A 15383-nucleotide genomic window follows, 5' to 3' on the forward strand; every position below is an offset into this window, starting at 1 on the left:
ATGACCTGAGTATTCTGGATGCTATATAATTTAATTCAAAATGTTGCTCTAGCAGTGTTCATTTTAAATTAGTTACTCTGCCCACTTCATGGTTGTTTTCCATTAGTGCTGTGATATTTACTGCTATAAAGAGCCTTCCTGTTTTTCTGAGCATTTTTGTTTATATTCATTCATCAGATTTTCAAATCCAGCTTTACTGATGTTTTGGAGTTAACTACTATATAACTAAGCCCAAAATTATTCTGACTCTCCTTTCTTCTAGGCATAATATTCTGTGTCACCCACTGACACTTCTGGCTGTGTTCATTTCATGAGGACCCATCATTTACAGGCTGGTATGGCAACATTTAATTACCAGCACAAAAAGTCTTTAAATCAAGATTTTTTCTTTGACTCTTCACAGTTTTTCCCTGGCTTGTTTAAACTTCATTTTTTCGATATGATGTGGTAGACGCAAGTATATTCATGTAATCCTTTCATTTATCAGTGCAACAGCTATCCGAGGATAGTCATTCTCTGTATTTCTGCTATAGTGCCTGAAGCAGTCCTTTTTTAGAAAAGGCATCAAGACATCAGGCTTCCTGATCCCTGTAGGTATAGTGTCCAACTGTGCACAATTTATTCTTAAATAGAAGCGAGAGAAAAATATAAATTGCTTCAAGCTGAACGACAAATTAAGGGTGGATTTTTAGGTTTTTTAGAGTTTCCATGAGCCGCTGGGAATCTAACTTTTATAGTTTATATATCTTCACAAGCCACTAGAGGGCATCAAGATCTATTTGGATGACAAGCTGTGAATACAGAGATAAATGGAAAACAACATCTGCGCAGACAAAGAACTCTCCAAAGGACGTGCCACATTTAATGGGGCTAGCTGCAATTCTTGCGGCAGCAACCATTTGTGTCCATTTGTTGAGAGTGCTTGCAAGATTTTTTTATCGGTACAGTTGGTGCCTTAAACAATTATGTATTGAGGTAGCTCCTGTTGTCCTAATAATGGCTCAGGGCCCTCTTGTGCCAGGTGCTGTACAAACACAGAATAGAAAGATGCTCCCTGCCCTGAAGAGCTGACAATTTAGTATAAGACAAGAGGTAAAATGAGATTTGAAGATTTGAAAATGAGATTCAGGTTCCTAAATTATTTAGGCGTTGCAACACTGAACACAGCAATGCCTAAATACCTTTAATAATCTGTGCATAACTACTAAAGATAAATGAAAAACACTACTCCCTCCCTTCCTAGCTAATAAAATACTCCAAACATGTCGAAAGGGACAAATGTCATATGGGACAAATTCAAACTTATTTATTTGATAGAACTCATGCCCTCTTCGGGGGAGCTTTTTAAAGACCACATGTATGTTTGGGCTTTGTTGTTGTTGAGGATTACAGTGCTTTGTGTGTGTCTTACATCATCTTTACTGCATTTTAGTACTCACTTCCCCTGTCCTGGAAGGGCTGCTTGTAGAGAGAGAGAATATTACAGTCTCCAATTCCAATCCTGGGCCTCTCTCCAGAGGTAGCCAAGAAAGGATCAGTTACTGTTATTTGTGGTTGGGCATTTTAAAAGCTTCACTTTGTTTGAAAAGCAATTCTTAGCATCTCTTAAGTCTCTCTCAATGTTGCAGGTGGTAGCTAACATTTTGAGCCACCTTACTGTATTTTCAGCATGTATTAGGGTGTATCCATATCTGAAATATGCAGAAGAATTTGTGAAAGTTGTGGTGAGGGTAATTTAATTATATTTAAGAATTTCATAGCAGTGCATTGGATCTTGGAGGCAGTAGGCACCTCTTAAATTTAATGTTTTGTCTAGATCTCCTGAAATGGTATTAAGGAAAAAATATCCCTTTCATTGCAAATTCAGGGTCCAATCCTGTTCCCATTCAGGTGAATGGTGTAACTCTAGCTTACTTCACAGGGAGCATGATCAGGCTCTCATATAGGTAGAGCCCTGCAGATCTGCAGATATCCACTTTATATCCGCAGACCATGTTTGTGTACTGGATGCGGATACAAATTTTGTATCTGCGCAAGGCTCTACATATAGCGCTGGAGTTTGAGAATTTTGATCATAGTTCAGAGAACATTGTAATTTGTGTGACTTGGGTATGCTGTGTTAATCTTTTATCTACCTTATTAACATGTTTCACTATCTATCATCTGTTCAACAGGATTACACCATGTCAGGTTATCAAATAATTATTGATGTGAATTTATTCTCAAACTGAGAAAAAATGTGGATTTTTTTCTATTGTTTGTTTTAGTGAACTATAAAAAATTTTTATAGAAAAAACATTGTGAAACACTACAATTGATTGATAAGTACAGTATATATGTAACATTGGGACAGTTTTATGAATAAATATTAGCTTAATAAGTAGCTGACAGTACTTTTTCTGAGGGTTTTCAGGTTCCCCAGTTCAGAATAAAAGCAATTTTTGAATTGTCAGAACATTTTTTTACCAGTGAAACCTTTTTTTTGCTGGGGTCTTTGCTGGATTAATGAAGTTCTATTTGATGCCTCCTTTACTTTATTTAGTACTTCCAACATCTGAAAAAGGAAGTTATTTGTAAAGCTATTGTTTACTTTTATCACATGTAGTTGTCCTGACTCTTTACTAGAGACATATATAATCACAGTAATTAGAAAGATTTATATTCTTTAAAAATTAGGCTGTTTCTCTGAGAGAGGTGGGAAGATTTGCTTCAAAAGACTTAATTTTTCAGCTTAATTCTCCTTATTTGGAAAGTATTCCTAGCTGGCATGAGCTGGCATCTGTTGAAAAGTCCTAGTTACCATTCAGTTTTGTGCAATATCAATAGATTTGTGTGGACTGTTTATTAAAATTTGGTCAGGAGTTTATGAATCATATACTGTATATTGCATTTTACTGAAGTAAATAAATCTCATAGTACAAGGCCTTTTGTATCTAAAATATGCTTAGTTTGTAATTTGATGCTTATGCTAGAAATGTAGGTGTAATAGATGCTGTAAATGCAAGCATTATACAAATGGCTGTACATACATTTTTTTTTCATTTACCTTGGTCTTTGTTAAAAATTCAGGGACAGATTTTGTTTCAAACTCTCAATCATTTATGACAAAGTCTGAGATCAAGAAGAGTTCTTCTGCTTGTTAAAGTTACTTATTATTTCCATCTGCATTTGCAGTATTTTTAGATTTCCACATTAAGAAGCACGAATGCATTGCTTGAACTGGGTACAATCCCACATTAGACAAGGTCAGGAGTTTTGTCCTGGCTTTTCCTGAAAGTGAGGTTTTAAACTGTGTGTGCATTTAAGAATTCTAATCAGTAGTTTTGGAGAAGGCAATGTTGTTGTAAGAACATATCAAATTTATGTAAGTATTTTATTATGAACAGTTCATAATATGTTCCAAGTAGTCTTCGTTATTCTAAAGCTTTTAATTGTGCTAAGTAAAGGCCAGACTACTGTGTGTTCAGTATTTTTTAGTGAAGGTGGTATTAATTATTTCCTAGTTAAAACACTCTTGACCAGATGCTCTGGAATAGCTTCTGAAAAGTTAATTGTTGGCTCATGTCTGGCATCTTCCCATAGCACTATCAGAAGGAGTTCACATCCTTTTTTGACTTTTAAAGTATTCAAGAGCAAAGACAAACAAACAGGAAATTGAGCTAGTCCCATATGTGATCACCTTGAATCATAGAGAAATAGGAAAATAGTAATAGTATTAAAAACAATTATATTATAATCTAAAGCAGTAGGACATGCTTTTTTTTTTTTTTAAATCCCATTGATGCAGGAGGAGATGACATGAAGCCTGTACTTCAGTTTATGCTAGCAATTTGCTTTAAGCCTTTAATACATCTAGGACTAGGATGTTGGGTTTTGCACTGGTGTTGAAGTCACTTGGTCAACATTAATCCACTAACCCCATGAACACCAAAGGTAGAAAGTCATTTAGATGTTTTAGAAATTCCTACCCCTAAACTCATTCCTGTGTTTTTGGACCTTATGGGACATGGATTATTTCATTTATTGATTGATTTTTGACTCTGATACCTCTAGGCCCTACAAACTTAGATCTTTAGAGCTTTTTGGTCTGTTCTGACAGTCTCCACAAAGAATGCTGAAAGAGGCCAACCCTTATTCTGGAACAAGGGGAATATGATGAATTGGACAAAACTCTAATCTCGCTTCTCAACTGCTTTCCATGCTCTTGCAAGCCTTCTTTTCTAAACAAGTGTAGGTTGAAAAAAACCTCAAACTTCCCAGCAGGATACTACACTCATTGCTAATATAGACCTTGATTGTAATATCTTGGTCTATATAAAAGAAGCCTGGCTCAGTTTGTAAATGGATCTGAAATACATAATCAGCTTTCCAGACTCCACTTGAGAAGTTTGGCTTCACCCTACCTCTAACTGTACGTTAATCAGCATAAGGTACTGGGTGCAATCCTGACCCCCCCAGTGAAATCAGTGGGTTGTTTTGGCATGGACTTCAGGGGGGCAAGTTTTCACCCAGAGTCCTAAACAGATCCATATTCCACAACCCAGCTCCTAGTGGGAGTCGGGATCTGACTATCTGAAGCTAGTCAAGACTTTTAAGGGAAGAACACTGTGCTATTACCTAAGAAGTGATGGTCCTCATAAAGCAGCTTGGAGGATCTTATTGTGCAGCAGGGAAGAAGGGGTACTATACAAATAAAATAATTAGTTATACAGACAGTATTTACCAGGTATTGTGCAGTGTGCATGTTGTTTTTTGATTTTGATAGACGTGGTCATTCTGATACGCCAAAATATTTCAGTCGTAGTGTGTACTGAGACTACTCTAGAACTATGTTCTTAAGTAAGAGTACTTCAAAAGTCTGTTGGAATATGACTCTAAGAACATGCTATTACTGCTTAGGGTGGTAGGTAAAAAAGTTGCCTACATATGGGACTTCGTGAATCATAGAATATCAGGGTTGGAAGGGACCTCAGGAGGTCATCTAGTCCAACCCCCTGCTCAAAGCAGGACCAATCCCCAATCAAATCATCCCAGCCAGGGCTTTGTCAAGCCTGACCTTAAAAACTTCCAAGGAAGGAGATTCTACCACCTCCCTAGGTAACGCATTCCAGTGTTTCACCACCCTCCTAGTGAAAAAGTTTTTCCTAATATCCAACCTAAACCTCCCCCACTGCAACTTGAGACCATTACTCCTTGTCCTGTCCTCTTCTACCACTGAGAATAGTCTAGAACTATCCTCTCTGGAACCACCTCTCAGGTAGTTGAAAGCAGCTATCAAATCCCCCCTCATTCTTCTCTTCCGCAGACTAAACAATCCCAGTTCCCTCAGCCTCTCCTCATAAGTCATGTGTTCCAGACCCCTAATCATTTTTGTTGCCCTTCGCTGGACTCTCTCCAATTTATCCACATCCTTCTTGTAGTGTGGGGCCCAAAACTGGACACAGTACTCCAGATGAGGCCTCACCAATGTCGAATAGAGGGGAACGATCACGTCCCTCGATCTGCTCGCTATGCCCCTACTTATACATCCCAAAATGCCATTGGCCTTCTTGGCAACAAGGCCTTCTTGGCAACTGCTGACTCATATCCAGCTTCTCGTCCACTGTCACCCCTAGGTCCTTTTCCGCAGAACTGCTGCCTAGCCATTCGGTCCCTAGTCTGTAGCTGTTAGATCAAATGCAACTTCATTGTGTTTAAAACTAAGCAGGTGTTTTCTATTCAGGTACTTCAACTTCTGTTATAGTTGCTTGTCAAGAAAGTTATGAAGAAAAAATCTTTATTATGCAAATCAGAAAATCATAGGACAAATTACATTAACATCAATGGTAAATCTCTCCATAACAGCTTGAATATTTGTAGTAGCAGCTTTATATTGAATTTTGATCAAAATATGTGTTTTCATTCTTTTGAATGTGAATATATTTATATATAAAGAGAGAGAGAGCTAAATTAGTAAAAGGTTAAGGCGGTCATTACAAGATATTGGTTTCTTTAGCAATAACTTGACAAAAGTCCAATAATTTCCTAGGTATATTTGTGACTGAATTGTATCTTGAACATATCTGAACGTAGACAAAGACCATCCAATGAAAAGTTTAAAGCCTGTGGCAACAGATGATGACATGGGTTTGATATGTAGCAGAGTTTCGTGGCTCATTACCTGACAGATAACAAAAACAAAGAGGTTACTGTAAATCTGCCATTCTTGTTGGCAAGAGATTCTTTTAAATAGGAAATGACAGCACTAGAGAATGAATTCTTTTGGTTTTTCTGTCATTAAGTGATCCACAGTATTTATCAAACTGCAAGTTTAAGGGAATAACTTTTTTCAGTAGGCAGGGTTTCTCTTTGTAAAGACAATATTACTGAGAATACTTGTTTGATCAAAAAAGATGTGGCAGAGAGAAATCTTGAGGAGGTTTTTTACTTATTTACATGAGAATAAAATTTGGGATTTGGAAACTTTAAATCTATGTAAAATATTAATGCACCCTATTTTGCAGTCTTAACAATTATTAAGAACTCCAGAGATTTGATTATATGGACTACTAGTCTTTAAATGTTTTATTTTCTTATGGAATAGGTCAATGTTTATAAAGAAAAAATATATTAAGAAAAGAAATGTATATACTATATAATTTATATACTAAGAAAAGAAACTAGGCCCAAAGCAACAAACTCCAAAAATATTTAGTTATCTATGAGAGAGAAAAAACAAGGATAATTTCAAACCAAAATATATGTATTCCACCCTTTAAAATTTGTAATTGAGAATCTACAAAATTCTGCCTGTTAAAGAATAACTTTTGCAAGTTCAAGTTATGAAGTCTAATAACCTGCAAAAATCTTTGATATCCATCTTCAAGGTATTTTCAAACATTCATACTCATATTTTCAGTAAACTATAATGTATTGTATAAACGACATGTACAAGCAAATGAATCACAAGGTCTGTCTCCTCTTTTCTGCTTCTAATATCACAGAAGCATCAGGAATGAGTGGTTCCCAGATGTGGGGAGGAGAAACTGTTGCTCTGTGTGACAGTGTGCCACCCACTCCTTGAAAGCCTGTGGGCATTGTACAGAGTAAGTTTGTTTTGACCCTGTAACCATTCTCTTGGTTAACCAGCTTTGCTGAGCGAAGCCCCCATTGTCCAAATGGTATTGATTGGAAAGTGGCAAGTAGGGTCTTAGTGGATGCAGAGTTCCTGCAGGAGTTCTGCTGCCATGGGGAACTGAAAATCCACGTAGTGGCCCTTGGTTTTGGCATGTGTCTATATAGTCACAGGTTTGGAGTCTGAATGCTCCATCAGACCATTCAAAGGAAAAGTACCATTATACTTGTCACCTCTACCAATAGGACAATTTGGAGGAACTTCTGAAGGGAAAACAATGAGAGTTCTGCCCCATGAGAATTTTTCCCACAAAGGGAACAAGCTAGCTGTTGAATTACGTAACTTTTGTTTTCCCAAATCAGTATAAGGCACTTACAATTTCTCCTCATTTTTCAAGGGTAATCACTAAGCCTCTTCCATTTTATTGCTTTGTTCAATTTTTATGAATAGCTGTATTTAACACCTCCATTTAATTGGATGTGCATGATCATTAATTCATTTTCTTCAACATAAGTAGGTTATACACTTCTGTAATAGTTACTTAGCGCAACCTGTGTGACCTTACTTCTAGCTAAGCTGTTTCTTTGCAGAAGATAATTCAGACCATCACCAAAATATTTCATTGTTGCATTTTAATCTGAGGCATTGGACCAGATTTTGATCTCAATTACACTGGTTGGAATCTACAGTGATTCCATTCAGCTCTCTGGAAGTACTCCATATTTACATCACGGTAATGTAAGTTAGAATCTGGCCAATTAGGTCTAGTGATTTGAGCTGACCTGAAGGTGGTGCTCTAATATAATTTTATAATTTAAAAAAAATACAAAATAAACCTATAGGTACTCTGTATCCAAAGTTCATCTGTAGTAATGTACTGTGGATTCATTGTTTATAGGTTATTCTATGCCCTTACATATCTCTTGGACTAGAGTTCTAAGGTGAGGGATTTATCATTATTACTTGTATTACAGTGTAAATGGGATCTACGTGTTTTAATTCTCCTTCTATCTATCTTAAATATTTTGTGGCCCCTGTCACCATAGTGTCTGAATGTCTCATAATCTTTAATGTATTCATCCTCATAAGGCCCCGGAGAGTGAAGTACTATTATCCAGTTCCCGGCCAATGGGAGCTGCGGGAAGTGACAGCTAGCACTTCCCCGTGGTCAGTGCCGCTTCCCGCAGCTCCCATTGGCTGGGAACGGTGAACCGTGGCCACTGGGAACTACAGGTGGCCATGCCTGTGGACGGTCAATGTAAACAAACTGTCTCGCAGCCCGCCAGCGAATTACCCTGATGGGCGGCGGGCTGCAGGTTGCCCACCACTGTGTTAGATCCTCAGTCTGATTTATTTAGTGTTAATAAAATGATCTGTCTAACTTAAGTATTCATGTGACCCCCATTATTGTAGTATATGAGCACCTCTCAGTCTTTAATATATTTGTCCTTGCAATAGGGAAATATTATTATCTCCATTTTACAGTTGCGATACTTTAAATATTGTGATGCACTCAGAAACTACAGTAATGGGTGATTTTTGATGTGCCTAAATGAAGATCATGATGAAAAAAGCAGCTTAGTCATTTTTATTTTTAATGTATAATTACAGCAATTGTATATGCAAACTGTCCACTCGCACATGCAAATAGTCTGTTCCCTGAATGGCCATTTGCGCTTGAAAATATTAGTTTGTGCATCTGCTTATGGAAATTAGTATGCAATTAACCACAATCACTTTTGAAAATCAAGCCCTTTACTGTGTAGATAGTGTTACCATGGCAATAGAAAAACATAGTGATAAAAAGATAGAAGTAGAAATTGAGTTTTTAGGGGGCTAGTTACAGGGCTTTATTTGGTCCTGTGACGACTCTGAGTTTAGCTTTTCCACAACATAAAAGCCAATATAACTGGGGATTCAACCATTAGTCGGAGGCTACCATTGACCTGAAGTTACGTTTATTCATGTTTATTTTATTTTTACAGTGTGCTGTTGGAAAAGAGGAAGGAGAATAAGAATGAGCTGAATGAAAAGACCTAAATGTGGTGTAATGCTGTATATAGGTCTCATGGTGGATGTAGTCAGATCTTAATTCCTTTCATTATATCCTCCTATTTCATTCATGCTTCCTTTTTTGAAAGACTAGAAATGATTTATTGATTACAAAATTAGACACACTCAGAAGACCTCACTGTAATAAACTTGAGCTGACATGGAACAATTTTTAGCCAGTGTAATGTGATACTGAAAAACAGTTGTGCCAGACATACAACTTTACAACTTATCTGCAATACATATCTGGCATTCCTCCTTGTATACTTGTGCTGGACACTTTGATGCAGTTGTGATCCCTGTTGATCTATGTTGGAATATAGGTTGAAGTGATTTATTTGGATGAAGTTACTTACATTTGTAGAGATGATATATCAAATCTTCAAGACTGTCAGGCTTCTTTTAGATCTTAGAGTTTAAGTGCTTTGTAAACAAAATAATTGACGTGGTATTATTTCCATATTCTACCACCAAAATCTTCTTTGTTGTTTAATAGTTAGCAGATTTGTTTACTTTCCACCATCTGTGCCTTACTGATGCTTATAAACTGTGGTGTAAATATTTTACCAGAGACAGGACATGCATACAGTGGGCAGGGTATATTGACACAGACACTGAAGCAACAAGGCACACAAGCCAGAGTATGGTTAAATGCAGAGTCCACAACTTTATTAAACTGTTAACCAGTGAGGAGTCCTTCCTGAACTAGTCAGCAGGGTCATTCTACTGCAGAATTCAGCTGGGCTCAAGTGGCCCCCAGTTCTATAAACTTGAGGAAGGATATGAAGGCAATGCCACTTCTACACCTCCTGGCCTGCTCAGGGACCCCAGTGGATGCCAGAGTCCCAACCTGTCCCATTCATCCATGCCACAGGTAGGAGAGATGAGGGGAGCCCCACACCGAAAGGGAGTGGGGGGTGTGTCTCCATTACTCATGGGTCTACCAATTACACACTCCAGTTAGCGGGTGAGCATTGTTCATTGTAGAGTATATGGTAGAGAACATCGTGTACTGTATACCTCACCCAGGGCACAGTATCAGGGTTGTTTAAAAAAAAACCTAAAAAACCAAAGTTTGTAGCTATTTGTGTTGTGGAACTAGCCTTCACAATATAAAATGATCAGTATAGCTAACACAATGATTTATCCTAAAACTCATTGGTTGTTCACACTTCACTTCACCACATGTGGCCAGTCTTTTGAGTCCCAAGAATTGGGCCCTCTAAAATGTCTTCACTAATTTTTCATCATTGGGGCTGGTGAGAAGATTTTATGCCTCTGTTTGTAATCTTTCCTGACTCTCTTGCAAGCTTAAGTTAACTTATAGGAAGAGAGTTTATGAATATATACATTTTTGTCTTTCTCATAAATGCAGTTTCTTTGGAGTTTATTATTTTAACACAGACCTAATCATTGCTTGGCCTAGAGTACGCTGAACATTTTGATGGTGCATCAAAACATTCTGGTTTCTATAGCATCATATTTCTACTTGCCAATATTAGTTTATTTGAATATGTTTAAAGGGATACTTCTAGCTTGGAAACTCATATATTGTAAGAAAACAAAATTCATTAGTAACACTGAAAAGTTATTAAAGTGAAAGAATTTTTACAGTGTATTTTACTTGTCAACATGTATGCCTTTTATTAACTTTTTTCATTTTTCTCAGCTTGAACAATGAAAATGAATCAGGACCATTTCACGTTAGTACTGTAGCATTTCAAACACTTTGGGGAAATATTTCTTTAAGAACAGAGTATATTTAAACATTTCAGAAAAATGCATAGAAACATTTATTTTATTCTTAGGTTTTTTTTAAAGTTTTCTTTTATAAAATGATTGCTTTGAGCTTAATTAATGCCTCAGTTCTGCAAACATGCATGTGCTTAGGTTTATACACGATTAGTGCCATTGAGTTCATGTGTAAAATTTAAGCAAGTGAGTGCTAGTAGAATCAGGGCCTTAATTTATTAGTGTCCATTTAAATGTATCTATCTAAAATAATATCTGTGTAACATTTAAAAAATTGTGAGATGAATTTAAGGCCTACTTTTTATTTAATACACAATGTCTGTTTTGTACCTAAAATATGCCACATATTGAAGTGCTCCAAAATATATTAATTTCCTATTGGATTTCATCTTTCTATGTATCTAACATAGTGTTCATTTAACTTCTGTCTGCTATGTTATTTCTGGTCTCTTAAATTTAGCAGTGATATTTGTTACTGATGAGAAGATTACTTTGTTTTTAAAATTAACTAAAAACAGCTTCAGGGTGAAATTAAGTATCACAAAAGGCTACTTAGTCCTGTCTAACACATCTTGCTGATGCTGCATGAATAAAATTAAAAGCATATTTTGTGAATTTTTTACTGATGCATGATAATGAAATGCATACTTATCTTCTGTCATTCCAGCAATTTTTGTGTGTGTGTGCAAGAGTTGCTAAAATGGAATGTGTCAACCTCCAAGTGAATAAATATGATGAAATAAATAATAAACTCTTACAATAATGAGGCCTGTTTGTAGCAAATCTTGTTGTTTTCAAGTAATTTAAGACAATTTGTTAGCTTTGAAAAAGAGTGTGTGTAGGCCATATCCTCTGCTGGTATAAATCAGTAAAGCTCCACTGATTGCACTGAAGCTATATCAGTTTACTCCAGCTGAGGAGCTGGCTTTGGGAGTGTGTTTATGTATGCACGCAAACACACTATAGACTTTTGTTGTTGTTTAAAAGTAAACAGTAGTCCAGGATTCCTCCAGGGGGAATTACTTTGCAGAAAAACAAACAAACATAAAACAAACAAACAAAAAAACCTACTGTCTTCTCTGCTTTTATGCAGACTTTTATTATATTTGGAAAACTTTATAATCAGACTTCCTACAGTCAGACTTGTATCTGTTTTTTCCGCATCTTGCATGTGCAGTTTTTTCCCTTCATTTAAAATGTTTTTAGGATTATAATATAGTAATGGATTTTTTTTATTTCGAAGAACTGTATTTTTGAAGCTATAACAACATTCTCAGTTATAACTAAATAGTAGCAGAATAATTAGCCATACTTCAAAAACAAAGGACCAAATCATTGGCCCCTGTTCCAGTGGCCATAAAGACGGCTTAATCAGCTTTTGAATATTTCCTCCCAGCACTTCATTGCAGTCTCTGGCCCTGATTTTGCAACTTCTCGCATGCAGCCAGACACACATTAACTTCAGTGGGCTCCAACTGGGCATAGTGTTCTCCCACTCACAAGCTGCAGAACTGGGACCTGTTAGCTGCAGAAGAAAAACTGTATTCTACTTTGTCTCGTGTGCCATCAGTCAGCTAAATTCTGATTCCAGAAGCTTTATGCTTGGTGATTATCATCGTTAAAAATTTGTCTCAGGTATCGTGGAATCACATTAAAAATAAAAAAGCATCACAGAGGTCTACTCTCTGCAAGTATTGGAAATTGCAATAGAGAATCACCATGTTAAGAGTCCTCTTCCTGCCATTTGGAAAACAAATCAGCAGTTGCATTTACATTGGGCAGGTCAGAGCAAGAACACCTAACATTGTACTCCCCACTTGCAAGACCATCCTTACCTTCTTGCAAGTAGAGACAGAGTAGTCAAACATCCCATTTGACACACAACAGCAATTGCTCTGCCAATTGAACTGTTACAAAAATAAAGCTCAGAGACAGAGCAGATAATGAGGATATGTAATCAGATTCAAAGGAGCTTTGGGCCAGCTTTTGGCAAAAGCAGTTGATTGTATAAAAATGTAACATAATTAGGTGGGGAGCAAGGATCTGCATTGTACTGTGTTAAACAGAACAACTATATAGAACCTTGCTAAGAAAGACTATTGTGGAGTTATTGCGAAAATCAATGAAAGCTTCCCTCTAGTCATGTTAAAAGATACTTCTTTTAGCAGACAGGTAGAATCAGAAACAAGGTGATACTTTTACTGTATAAAGTACTCTGTAGATCCCAGTATTCCACAGGCAAAGTTTTAGGGCCCATCTAAAACCTACTGAAGTCAATAGGAGTCTTTCCATTGTCTTCAGTGAGCATTGGGGCTGTATCATGTTGTCAGTCTTTAAGTAGAACTTCTCTTTGAAGCCAGCTGTGAGTTCTGTTTAAAAGCTGGAGTCAATAATAATGCCCCAGATTTCATCCCCACAGAGATTGAGATGGATGGTGAGTTAAAATATAGTGAGCTAGACAGCTGATGCCCATTCCAAATAAATGTTTAACTTACATGTATTAGTTTTGAATAATAGATCTATTAAATTCTCAGTTTGTAATTACATTTCAGACACTTCATCTCTGAACTAATTTGTGGAATTGTGTTTTGCAAAAATATTTCAAACAAATGTATTTTCCATTTTGTTGTTTGTCATGGATGGTTTTGCTGTCACAATACGTCCTTTAAAACATTATTTACAACTTAAAATATTGGTTCTAAAACATTTAACCAGTGAAGATTATTTTATTTATACTGTGGGTTACTTTATATTTACCAGAAATAATTTATAGACTCAATGAAAATAAAAGGCCCTAACATATTTATCAAACAATCAAAAACAAAACAAAAAACCCTGCCATTTCAGAAATCTAAACTTGAAAATATTTTTTTCTCTAGAAAGATAGCATGTAGGTTTAGGACTAAATAGCCAACTGTATACACATTATCAGTGTTTGTCACCTCATATCTAAAAATGAAACAAAGCAAGATAGTTGATTTAAAATAAAATGAGACTACTTGAATGCTAGACTTCATCCTATATAGGGCCAACTGTTGTATCATTTTAATCAGTTAGGTATGCTTTCATGACAAATACTAAGGCCACAATCTTGAAAACGCATGTTCATGTGAGTACTCTCATTGAATTGAACTGGATATTATATGAAGTCACTCATGTGCATGCAGGATTGATTTTAGGACAGACTCCTGTAAATCTCTGTTATGGAACTAATTGACTACATGTTCATATTATTACTTTAAACATAATGAATGTCTGAAGATTAACATTCTTATAGACAACAGAAGAGCCAAGGAAGTTAAGACTATATAATATAGGTTTTGTTTTAAAAATAATGAATCTGATGTTTAAGTAAGGTCAAATCACTTGTTAAATTCTTACAACACCCTTAATCTGTGTTTTTAAATTGCATCCAGCTATACCAGTGTTGGATAGCAAACTATCACAGGCAACTATATAAAGCAGTGGTTCTCAGACTTATTTGATCATGCCTCCCTTCTTTGTGTCTATAGTTGCTTATGCCCTAACCCCTCCACAAGTACATTTACCGCTGCCCAGCTCTGAAGGCAGAGTGGAGAGCAGCAGCTGCTGGCTGGGTGCCCAGCTCTGAAGGCAATACCGCACCAACAGCAGTGCAGAAGTCAGGGGTGAAAGTAAGTTAGGGGACTTATGGTACGCTGGAGTCCTGAGCGGGGGGGCGTGCCTCAACCGGAAGAGGCGTGGCCTCAACCGGAAGAGGCGGGGCCCTAAATCCCCGGGGCCCTTTACATCTTGATTTAAAGGGCCTGGGGCTTCAGCTGCAGAGGCGGCTGGGAGCCCCAGGGCTCAGGGGCGATTTAAAGGGCCCAGGGCTTCAGTTACCGAAGCCCTTTAAATCACTGAGGAGCCCTGGGGGCTCCCGGCTTCCATCGCTACCCTGGGGCTCTGGGCTCTGGCAGAGCTTTAAAGGGCCTGGGGCTCCGCTGTGGTAGCAGCTGCTGGATCCCTGAGACCTTTAAATCCCCGCCTGAGCCCTGCTGCCCGAGCCCTGGGGTAGCGGTGGCCGGACTCCTTCGGGAATTTAAAGGGCCCCAGGGCTCCAGCCGCTGCTACCACCCTGGCCCTTTAAATCCCCACCAGAGCCCTGCCGCCGCTACCTCAGGGCTCGGGCAGCAGGGCTCAGGCGGGGATTTAAACAACCCCAGGGCGTTGGCGCCGGCTGGAGCTCCGGGGCCCTTTAAATCCCCGCTGGAGTCCCGCCACCGCTACCCCAGGGCTTTAAATTGCCGCCTGGGAAAGCTGGTCCCGGTACGCCGTACCGGGGCATACCGGCTTACTTTCACCCCTGGCAGAAGTAAGGGTGGCAATGGGGCGCTTACTTCCGCGCTGCTGCTGCCACTCTGGGGCTGACAGCTGGAGCCCAGCTGCTGCTGCTGCTGCCGCCGCCGCCTCCCAGGGGGGGATTGAAGGGCGGGGGAAGGAGAGC

General features: G+C 38.0%; 1 protein-coding gene across 11 annotated transcripts in view; it reads left to right on the forward strand.

Annotated features, from left to right (window-relative positions):
- GSTCD (glutathione S-transferase C-terminal domain containing) overlaps window positions 1–15383 on the forward strand; it is a 124091-nt gene that overhangs the window by 63514 nt on the left and 45194 nt on the right. The gene's annotated exons all lie outside the window — the stretch shown is intronic.

Source organism: Chelonia mydas, chromosome 4 (genome assembly GCF_015237465.2).
Source record: "Chelonia mydas isolate rCheMyd1 chromosome 4, rCheMyd1.pri.v2, whole genome shotgun sequence".
Classification (NCBI taxonomy): Eukaryota; Metazoa; Chordata; order Testudines; family Cheloniidae; genus Chelonia; species Chelonia mydas.